Source organism: Manis javanica, chromosome 9 (genome assembly GCF_040802235.1).
Source record: "Manis javanica isolate MJ-LG chromosome 9, MJ_LKY, whole genome shotgun sequence".
NCBI classification, from domain to species: domain Eukaryota; kingdom Metazoa; phylum Chordata; class Mammalia; order Pholidota; family Manidae; genus Manis; species Manis javanica.
This window is the reverse complement of record NC_133164.1, coordinates 59,040,463-59,067,929: the sequence shown is the minus strand read 5'-3', so window position 1 is coordinate 59,067,929 and position 27,467 is coordinate 59,040,463. Positions and strand designations below refer to the sequence as shown.

At 39.7% G+C, this 27,467-nt stretch overlaps 1 protein-coding gene across 2 annotated transcripts in view; it reads right to left on the bottom strand.

The window, feature by feature from the left end:
* Positions 1 to 27,251, bottom strand: part of FNDC3A (fibronectin type III domain containing 3A) — a 192,799-nt gene extending 165,548 nt beyond the window's left edge. Inside the window, exon 1 of one of the 2 annotated variants that reach the window (XM_037025886.2) lies at positions 26,970 to 27,251. The gene's annotated coding sequence lies outside the window, so the exon portion shown is untranslated. Of the gene's footprint in view, positions 1 to 26,322; positions 26,918 to 26,969 lie in introns of those variants that run through there. The other variant, XM_037025875.2, reaches the window with a different exon arrangement.
* Positions 27,252 to 27,467: the final 216 nt, after the last annotated feature.

Genomic DNA, 27,467 nt, shown 5'->3' with positions numbered 1-27,467 from the left:
CTAACAATAAATAATTTGAAAAAGAAATTAAGACAACCATTCCATTTACAGTAGCATCAAAAAGAATAAAACAGTTTAGGAATATATCTACCCAAGAGGTAGATTTGTATACTAAAAACTAAAAGAAATTAACACCACACACAAATAAATGGAAAGACTTCCCACGTTCACAGACTGGAAGACAATATTGTTAAAATGCCCACATTACTCAAAGCAATCAAAAGATTCAATACAATCCCTATTAAAATCTCAATGTCATTTTTTGCAGAAATAGAGAAATTCATTCTAAAATTCATTTGGATTCTCAAGGGACCCCAAATAGTCAAAACAATTTTGAAAAAAGAACAAGGTTGTAAGACTCAAACTCTCTCATTTCAAAACATATTACATAGAATAATAAAAACAATGTGGTAGTGGCATAAAGACAGACAAATACACCAATGTATGTTTTCTATTACAGAAATAAACTTTCATATATATGGTCAACTGATCTTGGACAAGGTCTAAGACCATTCAATGGGGTAAAAAAAGAGTCTTATCCATTGATAGGTATGTGCAAACGGTGATAGGAAAAGTCCATATCCACATGAAAAAGAATGAAGCTGGACCCTTATCACATGCAAGATACAAAAATTAACTCAAAGTGGATGAAAGACCTCATTTGTAAGACCCAAAACTAAAGAACTCTAAGAAGAAAACAGAGGAAAAGCTTTATGATATTGATCCTCTTGGAAATCATTTCTTAGAAAGGACACCAAAAGGAAAGGCCATGATAGCAAAAATAGACATATGGGACATCAAATTTGAAAACTTTTGTGCATCAGAAGACACATTCAACAGAGTGAAGAGCAACCGATGGAATGGGAGAAAATATTTACAAACTTAGCTCTGGTTGCTAAAAAATACCCTACCTGGGTGGCTCAAACAACAGATACATATTTCTCAGTTATGGAGCCTAGGAAGTCTAAGATCTGGGTGCCAGAATCATCAGGTTCTTGGTGAGAGCAGTCTTCTTGTCTTGCAAAGGGCTATCTTCTTGCTATATCCTCACATGGCCAAAACAGAGGGAGCTTTGGTCTTTTTTCTTCTTCTTAAATTGTAAGGGCACTAATCCCAACATGGGGGTTTCACCCCCATGACCTCATCTATACCTGATTACCTCCCAAAGGCCCCACCTCTTAATACCATCACTTAGGGGTTAGGGCATAAAATACGAATTTTGGAAGGACACAAACATTCAGTCTGCCCCTGGCTGCCCAAGATTCTCATCTTTCTGGTATGCAAAATATTTTTTCCCATGTGAACATCCACAAAGCCACAAAAATCTTGACTTATTTCAACACAAAGATTTGGGTATGACTAGAGATACAATTCTTCCTGAAGCAAAATTCCTCTCTACTGTTAACCTATAAAACCAGATAAGATATATATGCTTCTACAACACAATGGTAGCACAGGCATAGGATAAATTCTCACTTCAAAAGGAATAAATCAGAAGGAAGAAAAAGATGGTAGACCCCAAACAAGTCCAAAACCTAGCAAGACAAGTATCATTAGATCTTAAGACTCAAGAATAATCTCTGGCTCTATGCTTTCCCCTCTGTACCCAATGCACCACCTTCAAACACATCCCTTCCCCTTGGTGGAGCCCTGCCTATGTGGTTCAGCTGGAAAGATGTCCCACCTTTTGAAACCAATGTAGATATAGCCCTGCCTCTTTGGCCTGTGTAGTGTGGTCACAGAAAAGAGAAAGACTCCAAAGGTGACCCCTGTCATCAGGGTCACTACTCCCAGCCTCTATCCATCACCCAGTTCCAAAGCTGCTCCCACATTCTTAGATATTTGGTAAAGGAGCAGCCCACTTAGCAGTAAAAATTACTGTCTCATTGAGCTTCAGCTGTTAGAACAAAGTACCGTAGACAAGGTGGCTTAAAAACAGATATTTATTTTTCAGAGTTCTAAGACCAGTGTACCAGCAAGATCAGGTTCTTGGTGAGGGCCCTCTTCCTGGTCTGCAGATGGCTACCTTCTTGCTGTTATCTTCACAAGGCAAAAGGAGAGAAACCTTTGGTCTCTTCATTTTCTTAAAGGGAACTTGTCCATATGGGAGCTATACCCTCATTACCTAATCTAAGTCTAAGTAACTCCAAAAGGACCCACCTCCCCATATGATCAATTTGGGGGTCAGGGTTTCAACATAGGAACTTTGAGGGGGGCATATTCAGTCCATAACACTACTTAGTATAGATAAGAGTACTGTGCTTTATCACTCAGTCACTACTATAATTCTGAATCTGTACTAGTTTCCTTACACAAATATTCTGCCTGTTTTCCTTAGCTTACTTCCTCATTCATATCCATTCATATCTACCTGAATTTGTTCTATTATAAGGATGTTGCTGTTAAAATGACAATCACCTAGACATGGAATCTAAGGTAGCTAGCACATGACATTGAGTTTGGCCAGAGTTTTGAAACTTCGGCTTTTGTTATTTAAAAAGTATTTGGGAAATTACAAAGTAGGATCCTATTGAGATTATAGCCATAGTGTGACTGAGGGGCAGAAAGGAAAAACTGGGTAATTGAAAGAATTAAAAAGTCTTGGGAAAAATATAAAATAATCTAGTATGATGTTTTTATTGTTGAATAAAACTTGTGAAATATTTGCTTTAGGTTTCTGGTAAGAAATGATAGGATGATTTTAAAGTGATTCCTGTGACTTTCATCTCAGGAAATTTTACTACAGGTGATTTAAAGTTCCCTTTCTTAAATATAATGTAGTCAAGCCTAGAAAATAAATCCTGTCAGTTAAAAAACTGAAGCAGAGGTCTAAATTGGAAGAATACATTTTAGGACATCAGTCTGTAAGATCACCTATCAATTTGGAAAAGTCCAAGTTCAAGAAAAATTCATTGACACTTCCCTGAAAAGGCATTTAGATGGCTCATTAGCCAAATGTGACTTGTTAGATTCTTGGGGCTCTTCGAGACTGACTGTTCATTTCTAAGTCAAAATGTTGAAGCAAGCAGTATAATCATATCCATATTACAAAAAAATTTAATAAATAAAGGAAAAAATTACCACAATTCCACCACCACCTGTTATAATTTTAATATTTTGACCAATTTTTTTCACATATATTTTTTCAAGTATTCTTATATTTTTTATTTAAATGCGATACTAAAACTCTTTGGAATACGTGGTAAGTAGTCTTGTGATTTGAGATATGGCTTTGGACTCCTGTGATTTTTATTTCATTGAATTAGACAAATCAAAAAACCAGAAAAATACACTGGGTCTCTCAATCTAAAGGTACATATTTCTCCTGTGGATCCCTGAATCGCACTATGGCTGTAATCACAGTAGGATCCTGCTTTGTCATTTCCCACACATTTTTTAAATAACAAGAGTTGAAGTTTCAAAACCCTGGCCAAACTCAATGTCATGTGCTAGCTAGGTGATTGTCATTTTAACAGCAACATCCTTATAACAGAATGAATTCAAGTAGAATGGATGGATATGAACGAAGAAGTAAGTTAAGAAAAACAGGCAGAATATTTGAGTAAGGAAACTAGTGCAGATTCAGAATTATAGTAGTGACTGAGTGATAAAGCACAGTACTCTATACTGAATAGTGCTATAGACTGAATATGCCCTCCCAATGTTTATATGTTGAAACACTGACTCCCACAGTGACCGTCTAGGGAGGTGGGGCCTTTGGGAGTTACTTTGTAGCCTCATGTTAACTGTATTCCGGAAAAGTAATTCTTAAAAAATATATGTAATTAGAGGAGGGGGAAAAAGATGGTGGCATGAGAAGTGAGGCAGAAATCTCCCCAAACCACATATAATATGGAAATACAGCAAATACAACTAATCTTAAAAGAGTGACCAGAAATAAGATTGCACCAGCCAGCCTTCATCTGGGAAAAGAGAACACCTCATGGAAAAGGGTAATATAACAAAGCCGCGACCTGGCGGGACCTGAGCCCTCCCCCCACCCCTGCATGCTGGCAGGAGGAAGAGAAACAGAGCAGGAAGGGAGTAAAAGCCTAGGACTGCTAAATACCCAGCCCTGAAGATCTACTCCAGGAGCACAAACCGACTATGCATAGTGCTCTGGAGATTATAGGGGTTGGAAAGCAAAGCCAGGCTGAAGACGGGGAGAGACTTGAGATTCCAGCTCCTTGTGGAGAACAGGTTCCCACAACTGGCTGCTCTGGGACAAAAGAAAGGTGGGTGCTTTGAAAGACTTCCCAACAGTGAGAGGGCTGCTAAAGGGGCAAGGATTACACAGAGCTTGCTGTTTAGGAGGAGGAACAGGTAAACAAAATCATCCAGCACACAGCCCAGTAGGTTGGGAACTTTCAAGAGCTTCAGGAGATCCATCCCTGGCTGACAATGCAGCCATGAGGTCCCCCACCACAATAAGCAACCTGCTGCTCCTTCCTCCTGGCTGGCACTTGCACGCAAAACTGTTGCCCAGGCCATTGCTCCAGGCCAGCCAGAGGGCATCCCTGCCTACAGCAACTACAAGGGCTTAATGCCCAGGCTGCTCCCTGTGCGAGCGGCGAACTGGCCCTGACAGCGAAGGCAGGCATGGCAGCAGGGAAGCAGGAAAGAGCTCTGTCCTCTTGGCAGGCACCAGAGAGGCTCACCTATGATCCCTGCCATTGCGCAAGGCTAGCCAGAGGGCAGCCCCACCTAAGGCAACTACACAGGCTTAATGCAGAGGTTGCTACTTGCAAGGAAGGCTAACTGGCCCTGACAGCTGAGGCAGGCACTGCGGCAGGGAAGCAGGAAAGAGCTCTTGCCTTGGAGTAGGCATCAGCACTGCTTGCCTGTGACCACTGCCATGGCTCCAGGTGCTGGGCAGCTCGGAAGAGCAGAGCTTCTGGGCACTACAGGGCACCACCTACACAAACCAAGTATTTCTCATTATCCAATAGGATTATGAAAATTTTGGCAGAAGAACCTTATTAATCCAAAATCTTTCAAACACAAGAAAGAGGGCTCAGTGACACTGAAATCACCAAAGAATTCAAAATGAAATAAGCATGCTAATGGAGCTACAGAAAAATATTAAACAGCTAAGGGACCAATTCAAGAAGGAGTTAGCCACATTAAAAAATACAGTAGTTGAAATGAAACATACAATGGAGTGATTTGAAAGCAGATTAGATGAGGTAGAGGAGACAGCAAATGAAATAGAAATTAGGAAACAAATACAAAGTAGCTAAGGTTAAGGAAAAAATAGGATCCCTAAGAATTAAATATTGAGAGAACTGTGTGACCAATCCAAATGAAACAGTATTTGCATTAAAGGGGTACCAGATGAAGAAGATAGAAAAAAAGGGATAGAAAGTGTCTTTGAAGAAATAATTGCTGAAAACTCCAATCTGGGAAAGGAAATAGTCTCTCGGGTCATGGAAGTGCACAGATCTCCCAACACAAGGGACCGAAAGAAGACAACACCAAAACATATAATAATTAAAATGGCAAAGATAAAGGATAAGGATAGACTATTGAAAACAATCAGTCACAGAAAAAAGATCACATACAAAGGAAAACCCACCAGACTATCATCAGACTTCTCACAAGAAACATTACAGGCCAGAAGGGAGTAGCATGATATAGTCAACAATGAAATAGAGGCGCCTCGAACCAAGAATACTCTACCCATCAAGATTATCATCTAAATTTGAAGGGGAGGGATTAAAGATGGCGGCATGATAGGTGAGACAAAACCTCCTCCCAAAATGACATATATATCAAAATATAACAAATACATCAAACCTTGTAAAAGCGACAGGAAAGAAGGCAGTAGACTGTCTATACATGGGGAAACCAGCAGAACTCAAGGAAAAGGGTAAGGTATCAAAGCCATGATCTGGAGGAACCCAAGCCCTTCCCCCACCACAGCTCACTGGAGGGAGGAAGAGAAATGGAGCGGGAAAGGGGTGGAGGCCTAGGACTGCTGAACACATAGCCCTGGAGATCTGCTCTGGGAGCATGAACCTACATTACAGGGTACTCTGGAGATTTGTGGGGTTGGAAAGCTAAGTTAGGCGGAATACTTGGAGACACTGAGATCCCAGGTGCTTGTGGAAAATGGGTCCACATCTGTCTGTTCTGAGACAAAAGAAAGGTGGGCAGTCTGAGACATTTCTTAACAGCAGGAAGGCTGCTAAAGGGGCAAGGACTGCACAGAGCTTGCTACTCATTGGAAAGGAGAGGTGGACAAAATTGTCTGGGTACACTCTGCCCAGCAGCTTGGGAACTTTCAGGAGCTTCAGGCAATCCATTCACCTGGCTGGCTATGCAGCAAAGAGGCCCCCCACTGTGATATACAGCCAGCTGTGCCTTCCTCCCAGCCAACACCAGCTTTCAAACCAGCTGCCCCCACCATGGCAGTAGTCTAGCCAGAGGGCAGCCCTGCCTACGGCAGCTACAAGTGCAAAACAGAGGATTTTCCGTGCGTGCTCAGCCCACTGGCCCTGGCAGTGGAGAAAGGCACTGTAACAAAGAAGCAGGTAAGACCTTTTTCCTCCTGAAAGACACCAGTGCTGCTCCCCTGCGAGGCCTGCAATCACTCCAGGGACCAAGCAACTCCAGAGAGTAGAGCTTCTGGGCACAAGAGGGTTCACATACAAATATGAAATATTAAAGGAACCTGGTTCAAAATGAAATCCCACAAGCACCACAAAGAGGGCCAAGGGAAACTGAACTCATCAGCCTACCTGAAAGAGATTTTAAAATAAAAATTATAAACATGCTCATAGACCTACAGAAAAATATTCAAGAACTAAGGGACGAACTCAGGAATAAGATATAAATATTTAAGAATATGGTATCTGAAATGAAACATTCAATGGAGAAATCTGAAAGCAGATTAGATGAAGAGGAGACGGTAAATAAAACAGAAGTTAGAAAACAGGAATACAAAGATGTTGAGGCACAGAGAGAAAAAACGATCTCTAGGAATGAAAGAATGTTGAGAGAACTGTAAAAGCAATCCAACGGAACAATATTCGCATTATAGGGGTACCAGAAGAAGAAGTAAGAGAAAAAGGGATAGAAAGTGCCTCTGAGGAGGTAACTGTTTGAAAAATTCCCCAGTCTGGGGAAGGAAATAGGTCATGGAGGTGCACAACACACAAGGGACCCAAGGAAGACAACATCAAGATATATAATGATTAAAATTGCAAAGAACAAGGATAAAGACAGAGTATTAAGAACAACCAGAGAAAACAAAAAAGATCACATACAAAGGAAAACACATTAGGCTGTCATCAGACTTCTCAACAGAAACCTTACAGGCCAAAATGGAGTGGCATGATATATTTAATGCAATTAAACAGAAGGGCAAAAAACCAAGAATACTCTACCCAGGAAGATATAATTTACATTTGAAGGAGGGATTAAACAATTTCTAGATACGCAAAAGTTGAGAAAATTTACCTCCCACAAACCATCTCTACAGTGTATTGTGGAGGGATGGCTCTGGGTGGAAGTGCTCCTAAGGCTAAATAGCTGTCACCAGAGAAAACAAAACCACAGTAAAGAAAGTCAACCGATTCATTAGTAAGCAGACGTAAAATCCAATCAACCACCCCCACTGTTAGCCAAGGGATAGACAGAGTACAGAACATGATACCTAATATATAAAGAATGGAGAAGGAAGAAAAAGGAGGGTGAAAAAAAAGGACCCTTAGATTGTGTTTCTAATAGCATACTAAATGAGTTAAATTAGACTCTTAGATAGTAAGGAAATTATCCTTCAAACTTTGGTAACAACAAATCTAAAGCCAGTAATGCAACAAGTACACAGCTGTCAATAACAACCCTAAATGTAAATGTTCTGAATGCACCAATCAAAAGACATAGAGTCACTGAAGAGATAAAAAAACAAGACCCATCTACATGCTGTCTACAACAGACTCACTTAAAACCCAAAGACATACATAGACTAAAAGTGAAGGGAGAGAAAAAGATATTTCATGCAAACAATAGGGAGGAAAAAAGCAGGAGTTGCAGTACTTATATCAGACAAAATAAACTTCAAAACAAAGATCGTCACAAGAGACAAAGAAGAACATTATATAATGATAAAGGGGTGAGTCCAAGAAGAGGACATAACCATTACAAGTATCTATGCACCCAACACAGAAGCACCTACATATGTGAAACAAATACTAAAAGAATTAAAAGGGGAAATAGAATGCAATGCATTTATTCTAGGAGACTTAAACACTCCACTCACTCCAAAGGACATATCAACCAGACAGAAAATAAGTAAGGGGTTAGAGGCACTGAACAACACACATTAGAACAGATGGACCTAACAGACATCTACAAAACACTCCACCCGAAAGTAGCAGATACACATTGTTCTCAAATGCACATGGAACATTTTCAACAATAGACCATATACTAGGCCACAAAAAGAGGCTCAATAACGTCAAAAAGACTGAAATTGTACCAACCAGCTTCTCAGACTACAAAGGTATGAAACTAGAAATAAATTACAGAAAGAAAATATAAAACCTCACAAACACATGAAGGCTTAACAACATTACGAAGCCGGCATCACTCTCATACCAAAACCAGGCAAAAATAGCACAAAAAATAAAAATTAGAGACCAATATCCCTGATGGACATAGATATAAAAATACTCAACAAAGTATTAGCAAATCAAATTCATAAATACATCAAAAAGATCATCCATCAAGGAGGATTTATTCCAGGGATGCAAGGATGGTACAATATTTGAAAATCCATCAGCATCATCTACTACATCAACAAAAGGAATGACAAAAATCACATGATTATCTCCACAGATGCTGAAAAAGCATTCAACAAAATTCAACACCCATTTATGAAAAAAGTTCTCAACAAAATGGGTATAGAGGTCTAGTACCTCAACATAATAAAGGCCATATATGACAAACCCACAGCCAACATCATACTTAACAGTGAAAAGCTGAAAGCTTTTCCTCTAAGATCAGGAACACGACAGGGATGCCCACTCTCCCCACTTTTATTCAACATAGTACTGGAGGTCCTAGCCACAGCAGTCAGACAACACATAGAAATAAAAGGCATTCATATTGGCAAGGAACAAGGCAATCTGTCAGTGTTTGCAGATGACATATTATACATAAAAAACCCTAAAGAATCCACTCCAAAACTGCTAGAGCTAATACATGAATTCAGCAAACTTTCAGGATACAAAATTAATACACAGAAATCTGCTGCATTCCTTCCTATACACTAACGAGAACTAGCAGAAAGAGAAATCAGGAAAATGATTCCATTCACAATTGCATCAAAAAGAATAAAATATTGAGGAATAAGCCTAACCAAGGAGGTGAAAGACCTATACCCTGAAAACTACAAGACACTTTTTTGATTTTTGAAATTAAAGTAGATAACAATAAATGGAAATACATCCCATGCTAATGGGTGGGAAGATGTAATATTGTCAAAATGGCAATCCTGCCTAAAGCCATCTACAGATTCAATGCAATCCCTACCAAAATATCAACAGTAGTCTTCAACATACTAGAGCAAATAGTTCTAAAATTCATATGGAACCACAAAAGAGCCCAAATAGTGAAAGCAATCCTAAGAGGGAAGAATAAATTGGGGGAGATTACACTCCCCAACTTCAAGCTCTACTACAAAGCCACAGTAATCAAGACAATTTGGTACTGGCACAAGAAGAGACACACAGCCCAAAGGAACAGACTATAGAGCTCAGATACAAAGCCAAGCATATATGTTCAATTAATATACGATAAAGGAGCCACAGATATACAGTGGGGAAATGACAGTCTCTTCAACAGCTGGTGTTGGCAAAACTGGACAGCTACATGCAAGAGAATGAAACTGGATTACTGTCTAACTCCATACACAAAAGTAAACTTAAAATAGATCAAAGACCTGAATGTAAGTCATGAAACCATAAAACTCTTAGAAGAAAACATAGGCAAAAATCTCTTGAATATAAACATGAGCAACTTTTTCCTGAATGCATCTCCTTGGGCAAGGGAAACAAAATTAAAAATGCACAAATGGGAATACATCATGCTAAAAGCTTCTGTATAGCAAAGGGCACCATCAGCACAACAAAAAGGCTTCCTAAAGTATGGGAGAAAATATTTGAAAATGACATCTGACAAGGGGTTTAACATCCAAAAGGTATCAAAAACTCAGACACCTCAACACCTAAAAAGCACATAACCCTATTAAAATATGGGCGGAAGATCTGAACAGATGCTTCTCCAAAGAAGAAATTCAGATGGCCAACAGACACATGAAAAGACACTCCACATTGCTAATTATCAGGGAAATGCAAATTAAAATCATAATGAGATATCACCTCACACCAGTTAATATGGCCAACATAGAAAAGAGTAGGAACAACAAATGCTGGCAAGGATGCAGAGAAAGTGGAACCCTCCTACACTGCTGCTGGGAATGTAAATTAGTTCAGCCATTGTGGAAAGCAGTATGGAGGTTCCTCAAAAAACTCAAAATAGAAATGTCATTTGACCCAGGAATTCCACTCCTAGGAATTTACCCTAAGAATGCAGGATCCGAGTTTGAAAAAGACATATGCACCCCTATGTTTATCGTAACACTATTTACACTAGCCAAGAAATGGAAGCAATCTAAGTGTCCATCAGTAGATGAATGGATAAAGAAGATGTGGTACATATACACAATGGAACACTATTCAGCCATAAGAAAAAAACAAATCCTACCATTTACAAAAACATGGATGCAGCTAGAGGATATTATGTTTAGTGAAATAAGTCAGGCCAAGAAAGACAAATACAAATGATTTCCCTCATTTGGAAGTATTAACAACAAAGCAAAACTGAAGGAATAAAATAGCAGCGGACTCAGAAACTCCAAGAAGGGACTAGTGGTTATAAAAGGGGAGGGGTAGGGAAAGGTGGGTGGGGAGAGAGGAAGAAGGGCTTGTGGGCTATCATGATTGGTGCACATGGTGCGTGTGGCTTCATGGGGAAGACAGTGTAGCTCAGAGAAGACAAACAGGGAGTCTGTGGCATCTTAGTACACTAATGGACAGTGACTGCAGTGGCATATGGGGCAGACTTGATAATAAGGGTGAATGTGGTAACCACACTGTTCTTCTTGTGAAACCTTCGTAAGAGTGTATATCAATTCATTAATTAAAAAAAGACATATAGCTCAATTAAAAAAAATTCAGATGGAACCGCAAGATCCCAAATAGCCAAAATAATCCTTAAGAGGAAGAATAAAGCAGGGCGGGGAGAGGGATTATGCTTCCCAACTTCAAGCTCTACTACAAAGCCACAGTAATCAAGTCAAATTGGTATTGGCACAAGAACAGACCCATAGATCAATGGAACAGAATAGAGGGTCCAGATATAAACCCACACATGAATGGCCAATTAATATATGATAAAAGAGCCATGGATATAAAATGGAGAAATGACAGCCTATTGAACAACTGGTACTGAAAAAGCTGGACAGCTACATGTAAGAGAATGAAACTGGATTACTGTCTAACTCCATACACAAAACTAAACTCAAAATGTACTGAAGACCTAAATATAAGTTATGAAACCATAAAACTCCTAAGAAAACAGGCAAAACTCTCTTGAATATAAACATGAGCAACTTCTTCATGAACATATCTTGTCAGGCAAGGGAAACAAAAGCAAAAATGAACAAATGGGATTACATCAAACTACAAAGCTTCTGTACAGGAAAGGACACCATCAGTAGAACAAAAAGGCATCCTACAGTATGGGAGAATATATTCATAAATGACATATCTGATACAGAGTTAACATCCAAAATATATAAGGAGGTCACATGCCTTAACACCCAAAAAGCAAATAAAAAATGGGCAGAGGATCTGAACAGACACTTCTCCAAAGAAGAAATTCTGATAGCCAACAGACACATGAAAAGACACTCCACATCACTAATCATCAGAGAAATGCAAATAAAAACCATAATTAGATATCAATTCACACCAGTTAGGATGGCAAAGATGCAAAAGACAAGCAACAACAATTGCTGGCAAGGATGCAGAGAAAGGGGAACCTTCCTACACTGCTGGTGGGAATGTAAATTAGCTCAACCATTCTGGAAAGCAGTATGGAGGTTCTTCAAAAAACTAAATATAGAAATACCATTTGACCCAGGAATTCCACTTCTAGGAATTTACCCTAATAAAACAGGATCAGAGATTCAAAAGACATATGCACCCCTGTTTATCGCAGCACTATTTACAATAGTCAAGAAAGAAAGCAACCTAAGTGTCCATTAGTAGATGAATGGATAAAGAAGATGTGGTACATATACACAATGGAATACTATTCTGCCATAAGAAGAAAATAAATCCTACCATTTGTAACAACATGAAGGGAGTTTGAGGGTATTATGCTCAGTGAAATAAGCCAGGCAGAGAAAAATAAGTACCAAATGATATCACTTGTCTGTGGAGTATAACAAGAAAGCATTAACTGAGGGAACAAAACAGCAGACAACTCACAGAACCCAAGAATGGACTCACGGTTATCAAATGGAAAGCGGTTGAGAAGGGTGGGTGGGAAGGGAAGGATAAGGGGATTGAGGGCTATTTTTATTAGCGCACATAATATAGGAGGGGGCATGGGGAAGGAAGTATAGCACAGAGAAGACAAGTAGTGACTCTATAGCATCTTACTATGCTGATGGACAGTGACTGTAATAGGGTATGTGGTGGGGACTTGGTAATAGGGGGGAATGTTGTAACCACGATGTTGCTCATGTGAAACCTAAGCATAAGATTACTGTATATTAATGATACCTTAAAAAAAAAGAATAGTATATCTGGGTGACAAGGATTAGACATGTCTGTCAATGTTCTAGATATAAATATCCTATGGCAAGCATTTTACTTGCCATGTTAAATGGGCTCTCTCTTTTAATTATTTTAACAACCAATTCTAAGAGATATATCCTATTATCACCCCTCTTGGAAGTGAAGAAAGTAAGGCTCATAGATGTAAAGCAACATGTTCATGTTTATATACAGCCAGTAGGAAGAGGCCAACAAAAAAACCTGTACCTCCCGAAGGTGAAACATAAGCTATTCCTACTACAAAGTTGGGAAGTCGTGGGAATAGAATCTAATGATACCAACAGAGTATGTACTCTGAAATACAGACAAAAAAATATAACTGATTAGCAGAAATTTGACAGATTACATTATTTGTGTTAATCAGCCTCTTTTCAGATTTGTGGTGAGATCTTAATCTGTAAAATTGAGCAATGATTTGAATAAATTCATTTTTTTGAAATATGAGCCTGGAGGCAACCTGAAAGATGGATTAGAGGAACAGTTGTCTTTATGTTTTATCCAAAGGCTAAACACATCCAAAGGCTCACACACATTAGGCCAGTTTCAGTAAGGTTCAAGAAAGAGTAAAAAAAAAATAAAACTGTGAGCATATAATGGCATTTGAGGAATAATGATTCACCTACTGATCTTAAGAATCAGAAATGGTAGTTCTAACACTTATCGAAGAAACAAAAGAATATTTCATTAACTAAAATGTAAGAAAAAAAGCATATATTATTGCAAGTGAAAATTATTACATGAATAAAAAACAAGTCCTAAGAACAAAACTATATCGGAGAATGGCTATCTTAAGCAAACCAAGAAAAATCTAGAAAATGTAAACATAATGAAATCACAAATTATAAATCATGTTTCACTTTTTAATTTAAGCAAATTTAAGAAAAACTGACTGAAGGAAATGACTACTCACAACCTAGATCTCCAAAGTAGCTGTACATAATATCTATTTCTGCAGAAGAAAGCATTATTTTTAAAGAAAAGTCTTAATTGTGCTTAAAATGTACTTAAACACCTGTTTAGTATCCTTAGAGAAATAGTAAGCTTTTTCCCCCCTCACTGGAGAATTGAATAAAGAAATCACTTAAATTTTCTAAATTATTGTTCAAATACATATTAAAATGTGGATTCTGAAGAAAAACAGAAGACAGTACCTATCAGACATACTGAAAAGAGACTGATTAGCAGAAATAATCTGATCTGTCAAATTCAGATAAAAGTTCATGCCAAGGTTTATTTCAAAATACGTATCATACTAATTCGTATTTCTGAAAACTAGCACATATGAGATCTCAAGAAGTGAGGAAGAGAGATACAGAAGTCATTCAGAAAAACAGTTTCATTTGTCAAGTACGGATTTTGTCACGTATCTGGCCAGGTCTGTAAATGATTAAAAAAATAACCAAGTACAGGGGTTAAAATGCAATGAGAGTCAACAAATGGATCTTACTACTACAGATACAGAAACAGTCTTCAACTTGAAAAAAGAAAACCACATGGAATTCACTTTTGCATATTTTTGCCCCACTTTGGAAAAAATAGTTAATGTTGCTTGGAATAGCAATGATCAATATTTCCTTGCAAAAAGGAACAGAGGCTGTACATCAATAGATAAATGGATAAAGAAGAAGTGGTACATAAACAGAAAGTAATATTATTCAGCCATAAAAAGAAAAGAAAACCTGCCATTTGCAACAACATGGATGGATCTATATGTTCAGTGAAATAAGTCAGGCAGAGAAAGACAAATACATATGACTTCACTTATTTGTGGAATATAAAAACAAAGCAAAACAGAAGGAACAAAACAGCATTAGACTAATAGACACTGAGAAGTGACTAGTGGTTCACCAGGGGGAGGGAGATAAAAGGGCCCAATAATTCGCAATCACAACATAAGTTGATCATGGGGACTTTTGAACCACTGTGATGTACATTTGAAACCAACATAAGATTATATATTAACGATACTTTACAAAAAAGGAAGAGGCATTGGATGTGGACTGCAAACTAAATGTTTACTGGAAGCACACTTATTTACACAACTTTGGAGGATAAAACTTGAACAAATGATTTATGATCCTACTAAAAAATGCTGCATTGTTTCCAATACAAAAGTATTAATGTAAGCACTTATATGGTACTTCAGTGTTTTCATGGGTTCCAATATTTCTTTGGATGTTCACAATATTTCTGTGGGGAAAACAGGATAGATATTATTCTCCATTTTAAGGACTGGGAACCTAAGATTGAAAAAACCAACCTGAGATCATATGGTTAATAAGGGAGAGGTTGGAACTAATATTCACAATACTTTATTTCCTATCCAGGTGACAGAGTCAGCTGGAATGATGAAGCTGTCTCAAGCACTAGCAAAAGGGGGGTGGTAGTGTGAATTGGTAATTCCTCCTTAATGCAAAATCTAAAAGCTATATTTTTATTAGGTAGCAATTTATGAAGGCTGAAATTTATGAAGTCAAAAAGGTTTGGGACTTCCCTAAAACTTAAGGCAACAGTGGATCACGGGATGATGGCAGCATGAGTAGTTCAGAGGAAATCTCCTCCCCAAAACGTATATATTTATGAAAATACAATAAATATAACTATTCCTAAAAGAGACACGAGTGTATGCAGTACAACAGCCAGGATACATCTACATCTGCAAGAACTCAGCATCACACGAAGGGGGTAAGATACAAGCCGCGGCCAGGCGGGACCCGAACGCTCCGCCACCCCAAAACCCGGCAGGAAGAAAGGAGTCGGAACAGGGAGGGAGTGAAAGCCCAAGACTGCTAAACAACCAGCTCTAGAAATCCACACCCAGAACGCAGACACAAGGTACACGGGGTGCTGGATATTAGAGAAACGGAAAAGGAAAACCTGTGGGCAGGTCCCCGCAACCGGCGCCCCTGAGACAAAAGAAAAGCGAGTGCTTTCTGCAAGTCTTAAAGAGACAGGGACCCCATGGCTGGACAAAGTTGTCCCGGCAGCTGGGAATACTAGGGAAACTTAGGCACCCTAAACGGAGGCAGTGCAGCTCTGAAGCCCCTCACAGGACTAGGCAGCCTGCCAGTCATTCCTCCAACTGGCGCAGGCCCCAACACACAAGCCCAGTAGCAGGAGAGTGGGAGCGCGCGCCGGGGGCGGAAGCACTAGAAGGAACTGAGAGTAGATCCATGCGCCGCAGGGATAGCCCACAGTGGCGCGAACGAACAGGCCGGGAGCAGCTCGCACGCACCGGTGGCACTGAAGCCAGAGCCCCACAGAAGCCTGCGCGGAAGAGCCCCGCATGCACCGGCAGCAGAGCCAGAGGGAGCAGGCGCGTTCCCAGCAGCTGACCGGAATCCCAGCCCAACGCACAGCCTCCCGGGCCAGACCCAAAGGCCACTACTGCCACACAGCTGCCCAGCAGGGTCGCCGCTAGCATGGAGGAGTGCACCTGGTGTGCCTCCCACTCCCTGCAGAGCTCCGCGCTTCACTGACAGACACCATAACCACAGCAGCTTAGGAGATTAACCTGGTGGCTGCTCCAGGAGTGCAGGTAGCCGTCACAGGCAGCGGAGAAGGGCAAGGCATCCAGCAAGCAGGAAAGGACTTTCTTCTCCCAGCTTATGCACCCGCAACCTGCCTACAGCCACTGCAATCACCATGAAAAGGCAAAAAAATCTGGGCCAGACCAAGATAGTTACACCTGAGAAAGGATCTGCAGAGGCAGACCTAACCAGTCTCCCTGAAAAAGAATTCAAAATAAAAATCATAAACATGCTGACAGAGTTGTAGAGAAATATGCAAGAGCTAAGGGATGAAGTCCGGAGGGAGATTACAGACGTTCGGAGGGAGATCACAGATGTGCGGCGGGTGATTACAGAAGTGAAACAAACTCTGGAAGGATTTATAAGCAGAATGGATAAGATGCAAGAGGCCATTGATGGAACAGAAACCAGAGAACAGGAACGCATAGAAGCTGATGCAGAGAGAGATAAAAGGATCTCCAGGAATGAAACAATATTAAGAGAACTGTGTGACCAACCCAAAAGGAACAATATCTGCATTATAGGGGTACCAGAAGAAGAAGAGAGAGAAAAAGGGATAGAAAGTGTCTTTGAAGAAATAATTGCTGAGAACTTCACCAAACTGGGGGACGGAATAGTTGCTCAGACTATGGAGGCACAGAGAATTCCCGAGAGACAGGATCCAAAGAGGTCAACACCAAGACACATAATAATTAAAATGACAAAGATCAAGGACAGGGACACAGTACTAAAGGCAGCCAGAGAGAGTAAAAAGGTCACCTACAAAGGAAAACCCATCAGGCTATAATCAGACTTCTGAAAAGAAACCTTACAGGCCAGAAGAGAATGGCATGATATATTTAATGCAATGAAATAGAAGGGGCTTGAACCAAGGATACTGTATCCTGCACAATTATCATTTAAATATGAAGGAGGGATTAAACAATTCCCAGACAAGCAAAAGTTGAGGGAATTTTCCTCCCACAAACCACCTCTACAGAGTATCTTAGACGGACTGCTCTAGATGGGAGCACTCCTAAAAAGAGCACAGAACAAAACACCCAACAAATGAAGAATGGAGGAGGAGGAAAAAGAAGGGAAAGAAATAATCATCAGACTGTGTTTATAACAGGTCAATAAGCAAGTGAGGTCAGACAGTAAGGTAGTAAACAAGCTAATCTTGAACCTTTGGTAACCACAAATCTAAAGCCTGCAATAGCAATAAGTACATATCTTTCAATAATCACCCTAAATGTAAATGGACTGAATGCACCAATCAAAAGACACAGAGTAATAGAATGGATAAAAAGCAAGACCCATCTATATGCTGCTTACAAGAGACTCACCTCAAACCCCAAGACATGCACAGATTAAAAGTCAAGGGTTGGAGAAAGACATTTCATGCAAACAACAGAGAGAAAAAAGCACGTGTTGCAATACTAGTATCAGAAAAAATAGACCTCAAAATAAAGAAAGTAACAAGAGATAAAAAAGGACATTACATTATGATAAAGGGCTCAGTCCAACAAGAGGATATAACCATTATAAACATATATGCACCCAATACAGGAGCACCAATATATGTGAAACAAATACTAACAGAATTAAAGGAGGAAATAGAATGCAATGCATTCATTTTGGGAGACTTTAACACACCACTCACCCCAAAGGACAGATCCACCAGACAGAAAATAAGTAATGACACAGAGGCACTGAACACCACGCTAGAACAGATGGACCTAATAGACATCTATAGAACTCTACACCCAAAAGCAACAGGATACACATTCTTCTCAAGTGCACATAGGACATTCTCCAGAACAGACCACATACTAGGCCACAAAAAGAACCTCGGTAATTTCCAAAAGATTGAAATCCTACCAACCAACTTTTCAGACCACAAAGGTATAAAACTGGAAATAAATTGTACAAAGAAAGCAAAAAGGCCACAAACACATGGAGGCTTAACAACATGCTCCTAAATATTCAATGAATCAATGACCAAATTAAAATGGAGATCCAGCAATATATGGAAACAAATGACAACAATAACACAGAGCCCCAACTTTTGTGGGACACAGCAAAAGCAGTCTTAAGGGGAAAGTATATAGCAATCCAGGCATATTTAAAGAAGGAAGAACAATCCCAAATGAATAGCCTAATGTAACAATTATCGAAATTGGAAAAAGAAGAACAAATGACGCCTAAGGTCAGCAGAAGGAGGGACACAATAAAGATCAGAGAATAAATAAATAAAATTGAGAAGAATAAAACAATAGAAAAAATCAATGAAACCAAGAGCTGGTTCTTTGAGAATATAAACAAAATAGATAAGCCTCTAGCCAGACTTATTAAGAGAAAAAGAGAGTCAACACACATCAACAGAATTAGAAACGAGAAAGGAAAAATCACGACGGACCCCACAGGAATACAAATAATCATTACAGAATACTATGAAAACCTATATGCTAACAAGCTGGAAAACCTAGGAGAAATGGACAACTTAGAAAAATACAACCTTCCACAACTGACCCAGAAAGAAACAGAAAATCTAAACAGACCAATTACAAGCAACGAAATTGAAGTGGTAATCAAAAAACTTCCCAAGAACAAAACCCCCGGGCCAGATGGATTTACCTCGGAATTTTATCAAACATACAGAGAAGACATAACACCCATTCTCCTTAAAGTTTTCCAAAGAATAGAAGAGGAGGGAATACTCCCAAACTCATTCTATGAAGCCAACATCACCCTAATACCAAAGCCAGGCAAAGACCCCACCAAAAAAGAAAACTACAGACCAATATCCCTGATGAACGTAGATGCAAAAATACTCAACAAAATATTAGCAAACCGAATTCAAAAATAAAACAAGAGGATCATAAACCATGACCAAGTGGAATTCATCCCAGGGATGCAAGGATGGTACAACATTCGAAAATCCATCAACATCATCCACCACATTAACAAAAAGAAGGACAAAAACCACATGATCATCTCCATAGATGCTGAAAAAGCATTCAACAAAATTCAACATCCATTCATGATAAAAACTCTCAACAAAATGGGCATAGAGGGCAAGTACCTCAACATAATAAAGGCCATATATGATAAACCCACAGCTAACATCATACTGAACAGCGAGAGCCTGAAAGTTTTTCCTCTGCAATAGGGAACAAGACAGGGATGCCCACTCTCCCCACTGTTATTTAACGTGGTACTGGAGGTCCTAGACATGACAATCAGACAAAACAAAGAAATACAAGGAATCCAGATTGGTAAAGAAGAAGTCAAACTGTCACTATTTGCAGATGACATGATATTGTACATAAAAAACCCTAAAGACTCCACTGCAAAACTACTAGAACTAATATTGGAATTCAGCAAAGTTGCAGGATACAAAATCAACACATAGAAATCTGTAGCTTTCCTATACACTAACAATGAACTAATAGAAAGAGAAATCAGGAAAACAATTACATTCACAATTGCATCAAAAAGAATGAAATACCTAGGAATAAACCTAACCAACGAAGTGAAACACATATACCCTGAAAACTATAAGACACTCTTAAGAGAAATTAAAGAGGCCACTAACAAATGGAAACTCATTCCATGCTCCTGTCTAGGAAGAATTAATATTGTCAAAATGGCCATCCTGCCCAAAGCAATATACAGATTCAATGCAATCCCTATCAAATTACCAACAGCATTCTTGAATGAACTGGAACAAATAGTTCAAAAAAATTCATATGGAACCGTCAAAGACCCCGAATAGCCAACGCAATCCTGAGAAGGAAGAATAAAGTGGGGGGATCTCACTCCCCAACTTCAAGCTCTACTACAAAGCCACAGTAATCAAGACAATTTGGTACTGGCACAAGAAAAGAGCCACAGACCAGTGGAACAGCTTAGAGTCTCCAGACATTAACCCTAACATATATGGCCAATTAATATTTGCTAAAGGAGCCATGGACATACAAGGCGGAAATGAAAGTCTCTTCAACAGATGGTGCTGGCAAAACTGGACAGCTACATGTAAGAGAATGAAACTGGATCACTGTCTAACCCCATACACAAAAGTAAACTCCAAATGGATCAAAACCCTGAATGTAAGTCATGAAACCATAAAACTCTTAGAAAAAAACATGGGCAAAAAATCTCATGGACATAAACATGAGTGACTTCTTCATGAATATATCTCCCTGGGCAAGGGAAACAAAGGCAAAAATGAACAAGTGGGACTATATCAAGCTAAAAAGCTTCTGAACAGCAAAGGACACCATCAATAGAACAAAAAGGTATCCTACAGTATAGGAGAACATATTTATAAATGACAGATCCAATAAAGGATTGACATCCAAAATATATAAAGAGCTCACATGCCTCAACAAAGAAAAAGCAAATAATCCAATTGAAAAATGGGCAGATGAGCTGAATAGACAGTTCTCTAAAGAAGAAATCCAGATGGCCAACAGACACATGAAAAGACGCTCCACATCGTTTGTCATCAGAGAAAAGCAAATTAAAACCACAATGAGATATCACCTCACACCAGTAAGGATCGCCATCATCGAAAAGACAAACAACAACAAATGTTGACAAGGTTGTGGAGAAAGGGGAACCCTCCTGCATTGCTGGTGGGAATGTAAACTAGTTCAACCATTGTGGAAAGCAGTATGGAGGTTCCTCAGAATGCTCAAAATAGAAATACCATTTGACCCAGGAATTCCACTTCTAGGAATTTACCCTAAGAATGCAGCACTCCAGTTTGAAAAAGACAGATGCACCCCTATGTTTATCACTGCACTGTTTACAATAGCCAAGATATGGAAGCAACCTAAATGTCCATTAGTAGATGAATGGATAAAGAAGAGGTGGTACATATATACAATGGAATATTACGCAGCCATAAGAAAAAAACAGATCCTAACATTCGCAACAACATGGATGGAGCTAGAGGGTATTATGCTCAGTGAAATAAGCCAAGCGGAGAAGGACAAGTACCAAATGATTTCACTCATATGTACAGTATAAGAACAAAGGAAAACTGAAGGAACAAAACAACAGCAGAATCACAGAACCCAAGAATGGCCTAATAGTTACCAAAGGGAAAGGGACTGGGGATGATGGGTGGGAAGGGAGGGATAAGGGTGGGGAAAAAGAAAGAGGGCATTACGATTAGCATGTATAGTGCATGGGGGGCATGGGGAGTGCTGTGCAACACAGAGAAGACAAGTAGTAATTTTACAGCATCTTACTACGCAGGTGGACAGTGACTGTGAAGGGGTATGTTGGGGGGACTTGGTGAAGGGGGGAACCTAGTAAACATAATGTTCTTTCTGTAATTGTAGATTAATGATACCAAAATAAAAATAAAAATTAAGAAAAAAAGTGGACAGTAGGATTGGTGGTAGGGAACAGGGAGTCAAGACTACTTTCCTTTTAATCCGTTAACTACTTTCTGACTTATGACTTTTTAAATTCTGTATTACTTTGCCTATATACTTTGACAACAACAAAGACACAGATCTCCCTACCCCATGGTTCCGAATGAACCTGGCCACCTCGGGAGGAGATCACTGTATACACACCCCAGACATAAGCCGCCGTGGTAAGGAGCATTTGAACAGAGAACCCCATCCTCAGCCATTACTGATGACAATACAGTGAGACCCTGAGAAGTCATATCTGGCAATGGTCCCGAATTTCCCCCACTAATCCAAATTCCACAAAGTCATTAAAAGGAAACGCATGTGAGGTTCCGTAAAAAAAAAAAAAACTTAAGGCAATATATACATGTACAAAGTATGAAAATGCTAGTATAAGTAAATTAGAAAAATTAACTTAAGTTTTAGGGTTTTGTTTATTTGGTTAGTTTTAATGTTTTTAAGAGGAAAAAAAAGAAACACCACTGATTTTATCTAGGCAGCTCTCCATCTTATATATCTTCACTTTTTTCCAGCCATATACTATCGCTGATATACAGAAAGTATTTACTAATGCCTGCTGAATGAAAAAATGCTGTATAAATGAACATGCTCTCAAAATGTAAAATTCTTGTTCTCTTGATGATGCAAAATATAGGGCAACCCTAGCAACTGATTTCCTGCAACCATAACCTGAGGCACTACTATTCACCTGGTGATGGCACACGAAATGTGCTGAAGGAAACAGAATTACCTTAGAAATATACATCTATAAATTTTGAAACTTCAAAGATATATTTCATGTTAAATAAAACTTCAAAATACCAGATGTTTATCCTTTAATTACCATAATTTATCTTTAGTCTTAATGGGAAGATTTCTAGGTATTTCTTCTCTGCCTTAATCTGCTCATGACATAAATTTATCTTAATGACTGACTCAAGCTCATCAATATAAATATCAATTATTAGACTGTTCTATAACACACTTACTCTCCTTGGAGTTATGGAGGGATGCCCAACTGTCTCTTCACTAATGTATACTAGACTATGTTTAATAACAAGATTTCATACTGCCAGCTCTCCTGTTGTCACTTATAAGCTACTAACTCCCTATCCAAGATTTCTAAAACACCAGTTGTAGTTTAAAATATGAAAAACCAGAACAGGCAGTTGATATACTTGACCTGACACAAATTCTAAATCAAGCCATGGCATAGCTGTTGTCATTGCTCTTAGGCCTGACTTAAAGGCTTTTCTTCTTTCACTTCCTAGTTCTGAGACCCAGTATAAGCTGTTGCCAGAAATTTGGCTACAAAAATAACATTTACACTAGTATTTCTGCTTATTTTATTTATTTTTACTATAACATAGGGAACAAATGTAAATGATAGTTGTAATAAAACACACTAAGCCACCATGTAGACAAAATGATCCTATTATGTTCTATATGGATAATTACCTAGCCAATGATTAGCTAAGAGTCAGCAAACTAGGCCTACTGGCCAAATTCAACGCACAACTGGCTTGTTTTTTATGTGTGTGTGTCTCTTAAGCTAAGAATGGTTTTTATATTTTTAAAAGATTGTAAGAAAACAAACAAAAAAGAGTATTCTACAGAGACCCTAAGTAGCCTACAAATCATAAAATAATACTATCTGGCACTCTACAGAAGAAGTATGCTGACATGACCTAAGCTATAGTAACACATATAACCTATCTCATAAATAAAATTGAAGCTATTAATATGTCAAAGTAGATGTGTAGTTCTTTCAGTAATGAATTCATAATGATACAGCCAAACTTGTCTTGTCCAGCCCTAATTCCTCTTTTGACCATGCCCTGGGTTGGTAAGTGAAATCTCTACCCAATCTCCTTTCTTTCCTGCTCCTAATCCTTGTCCTTGGATGCTCTCAGACTGGTATCCTTGCTACTACTTCCAGTTCTGGCTGTCAGTCTTTTTTGGAATATCTTTCCTTTGCTAAGTCCTTCCTAAATTTCAAGGCTGGCTTCTTCCAAATGCTTTCCAGGGTTATTCTAGCCTTCATTGGCCTCACTCTACGTTACAGTCCTCGCCACAAAATTTAATACCATCTCACTTTTTTGCTAACGATGTCCTGTCTGTGTTAGTCTAGTATTACCAACTAATTTATAAACTACTCTTAAGGAAAGAAACACATCACAATGCTTTTGTACTCCCACTTTAATAAACGCTCATCATCCTCTGAGCACATGTCATCTCCCAAGGGCACCTCTCTATCCTGGAGAAAAAATAACCTGAGAACTGGGTGATAAGTGATTGGAAATATCAAAGGATGACACCCATAAAGGAATTTGATAGAAGACCCTAAGCTACACCACAAACTTAGAAAGTGTATGTGAAAAACAAGTGAAACTACAACAGTGGGAGAATAAAAATGTAAGGCTCAAGAAATGGAGATCACTGAATAATCTGAAATAAAATGAAACCAAAATATCAATAAAATTATAAAAGCTCACATACATGTAAAAAAACAAAATTTGCCTTTCTGTACTATTGACCATTAATTTCCTTTTAACAAGATCTTGATATTGATATCCATAAGGGGTATTTTTCTTTTTTTACAATGTGATAAACTGAAGCACTAAAAGACTCAATGATATAGACATGCACATTATTCTAAATCTTTGGCTTTACAGTATGTGAATTTGACATCTACTAGAGACTGCTAGGAAAAAAAATCACTTATCTTTTGATTTCCTGGCTAATAAAATTGGAAATCATGTGCATATGTCTCTACATCACTCTCAAAGACACCACCTAGACTCATCTCCACAGAAAAATGCACCAAGAACATTAAAAAAAAACTTTAGGTTACTTCATCAAATTGTATTTTTAAAATATATGTACAATATTAAGTGCACATTCCTTGGATGGATTAACATGAAAAGATTTACAAATGCTTTAAAACAATCATAAATGACCCATGAGTTTAAAAATGGGCCAATTACAAATTAAGTACTCTTAATCTAAGTAAAGCTATAAAAGTCAATGAAAATATTAATTATGCATCCTTTCTTTTTTTCCTGGGTTTTATAACTCTCAGTCTTGAACTATGTCTGAGAAGAGAGAGAAAATGTCTTCTTAGTGATAAAATATGCTTAATATTATACAGCAGACATTTTATAGTTAAAAAGTAATCACTAAATGCACGGTAAAACGAATCATCTCTCAGTTACTCACATGATGAGGGAAAGTGATGAAAAAGATGACTCCAAATGATAATTCTAAACCTATTTTTTTGAATGCATATCATTAATTTGAGAGAAGCAAATTACCCTTATAATTATGCTTGACTGAAGCCAGTGTTAGCCAGAAGTTTATTTTTCCTGAATATTCAATGAGTTTGACGGTTCAGACAAAAGGGAAAGAGAGGGATTTAATTCAGAAGAATAAAGGTGGCTAAAGGCAGCCAGCCTGGGATAAAAAAAATTCTCAGTAACCTATACAAGAAGAGTGGGAAATGATCTATGAAGGAAAAGAAAATACAGTAAATTTATTGTGATATTGCTAAAATTTTTAAATATAATATCATTAATAAAAATTTTAGTAAGACCTTTTACCGGTTAAGTCATCATCTCGTCTTCTCACTACCTGGTGTTAAAAGCAACGGCAAGAATTACCAGTGGGCTAAAAAGCTGAAAGTAAAAATTTAGGTTCCATGTTATAGAAGATGTGTTTAAAATCCTTCTTACCATTCTTTTCTGTAAAACCACCATCTGTCTAAGTGGGCACTTTATCTTATTACTTGAGAAAAATCAATTCGACCAAGAAAATATCAAAAAGGCAGAGGACTCATTTCTATCAAATATTTTTAGGTGATTGAAACAAAACTTATGCAATGGCAAGAATTACAGACTTAGCAAATATACAAAAAATAAATATTTATCCGAATACAAGATCATGGGCACAAAACTCAATTACTGTCTACCTAACATATGGCTCCAATTCCTGAGTGGCATATGTTTAGCACTGGTGCTGGTAACAGCACGGTGATAAAATATAGTAACAGCTCAACTTTTGTTATTTCATTCTTGTAATACAGAAAAAAACACATCAACTTTGGTTTCAAGCACTAAAAACTAAGATCACAGTAAGAAGCAAATAATTACGTCGCTGTTTTAAAAGTCCATAGTGAAAACAGGCATGAGGGTTATACTGTAAAAAAAAATCTTGTCAGCCTGTTATTCTCAGTTAACAGATGCTCAGACACAAGTGACCAAAGGAACGTACGTAAAATATCACAGATCTGTAATTCACTATTCCTAGCACCCCAGCAACCACTACACACCCCTTTCCCCCACAAAAAAAATATTCCACGGCTCTTAACGCTAACAGTTTAATGAAAGAACCATTAACTAAACCACATTAATTACAACAGCCACCGTTCTGCTAGCGATTTTACGACTAAATTATTTGTTCATTTTCCTTTACCTAACGCATGACGTCCTTCCTCAGCCGTATCAGAAGTTCAAAGATCCAGATTAAACGGGGCGAGGACTGCAGCCTCGAGTCAACCTCCTGGCGGAACAGGTGGTTAACTAAGCCTGGTAGAGGAATAGCCAGGTACTGGCACCAGCCAAACAGGATCAAACACAGAAGGGGCGGGTTTTCGAGGTTTTAACCCCAAGATGAGCGGGGAAAACTCTCTTCAGAAAAGCGTTCAAGTTCCGCGGCTGCCGGGCGGCCGGTGCCGAAGGTGCGGCGGCCTCGGCGATCCTCTCCCGAGGGCTCCGCACGCGAACCCCCCCGAGCCTCCCGGGGCGGCGAGTGGCGGGCGGCGGGAGGGAAGGCCGCCCGGGTCCCCCGAGTCGCTTCCTCCGGCTGCGCCCCCGCAAGCGCCTCGGGGCTGGACTCGGCCCGGCAAGCCGACGCGCGCTGGCCCGGCTCCATTCCCCTCGGCCCACAGCGCGCCCACACGACGGGGTGGGCTGGGCCGCTCGGTGCGCCCGAGACCTGCTCGGCGCTTCAGCCCCTCAGACCCAGCCTAACGGTTTCCGCGGCGCTTGCTCCGCGGCGGGACGCGACTGGAACGGCTCGGTCTCCCCAACCTTTCCCGCAGGGAGCGCCCGCGCTCTCACCTCCGGGTCACGCCGCTCCGAGGCGAAGGAAGGCGGCTACCCTGGCGCCTCTTCTTCGGGTTCCTGATCGTTCTCGCTCTACCTCAGCTGCAGAGCCAGCTCTCGGGGGCCGCCGCGGCCGCCGGTGCACTGACTGCTGGGGTGGTTCTCCGGCAGTGACGGCGCCGCTTCAGCCCCGCTCTTCGCTCCCTCTACGCGTAGCTCCAGCTTTCTGTTTCACCCGAGGGACCACGAACGCCGCCGCCGCCATGCTTACTACGGAGCCGGGAGGTGGAGCCCACGGTCGGCGCGCCTAGTGCGGCTGCGCGAGCCCCGCCGACGGCACCCCCGGTCGCTCGGACCCGGCGACCCCGCCCTGCGCCCGCGCCGCTGCCGGGCGGGTCTTTTCCCCCAGAGCCAGTTGCCAGCAGAGCCGCCGGCATGTGTTGGCCGAGCGCCCGCTGTCCCCCCGTGGCTCGCCTCCCTGTCTCCTGAGGCTGGGCTGCACTAAGTTCGTCG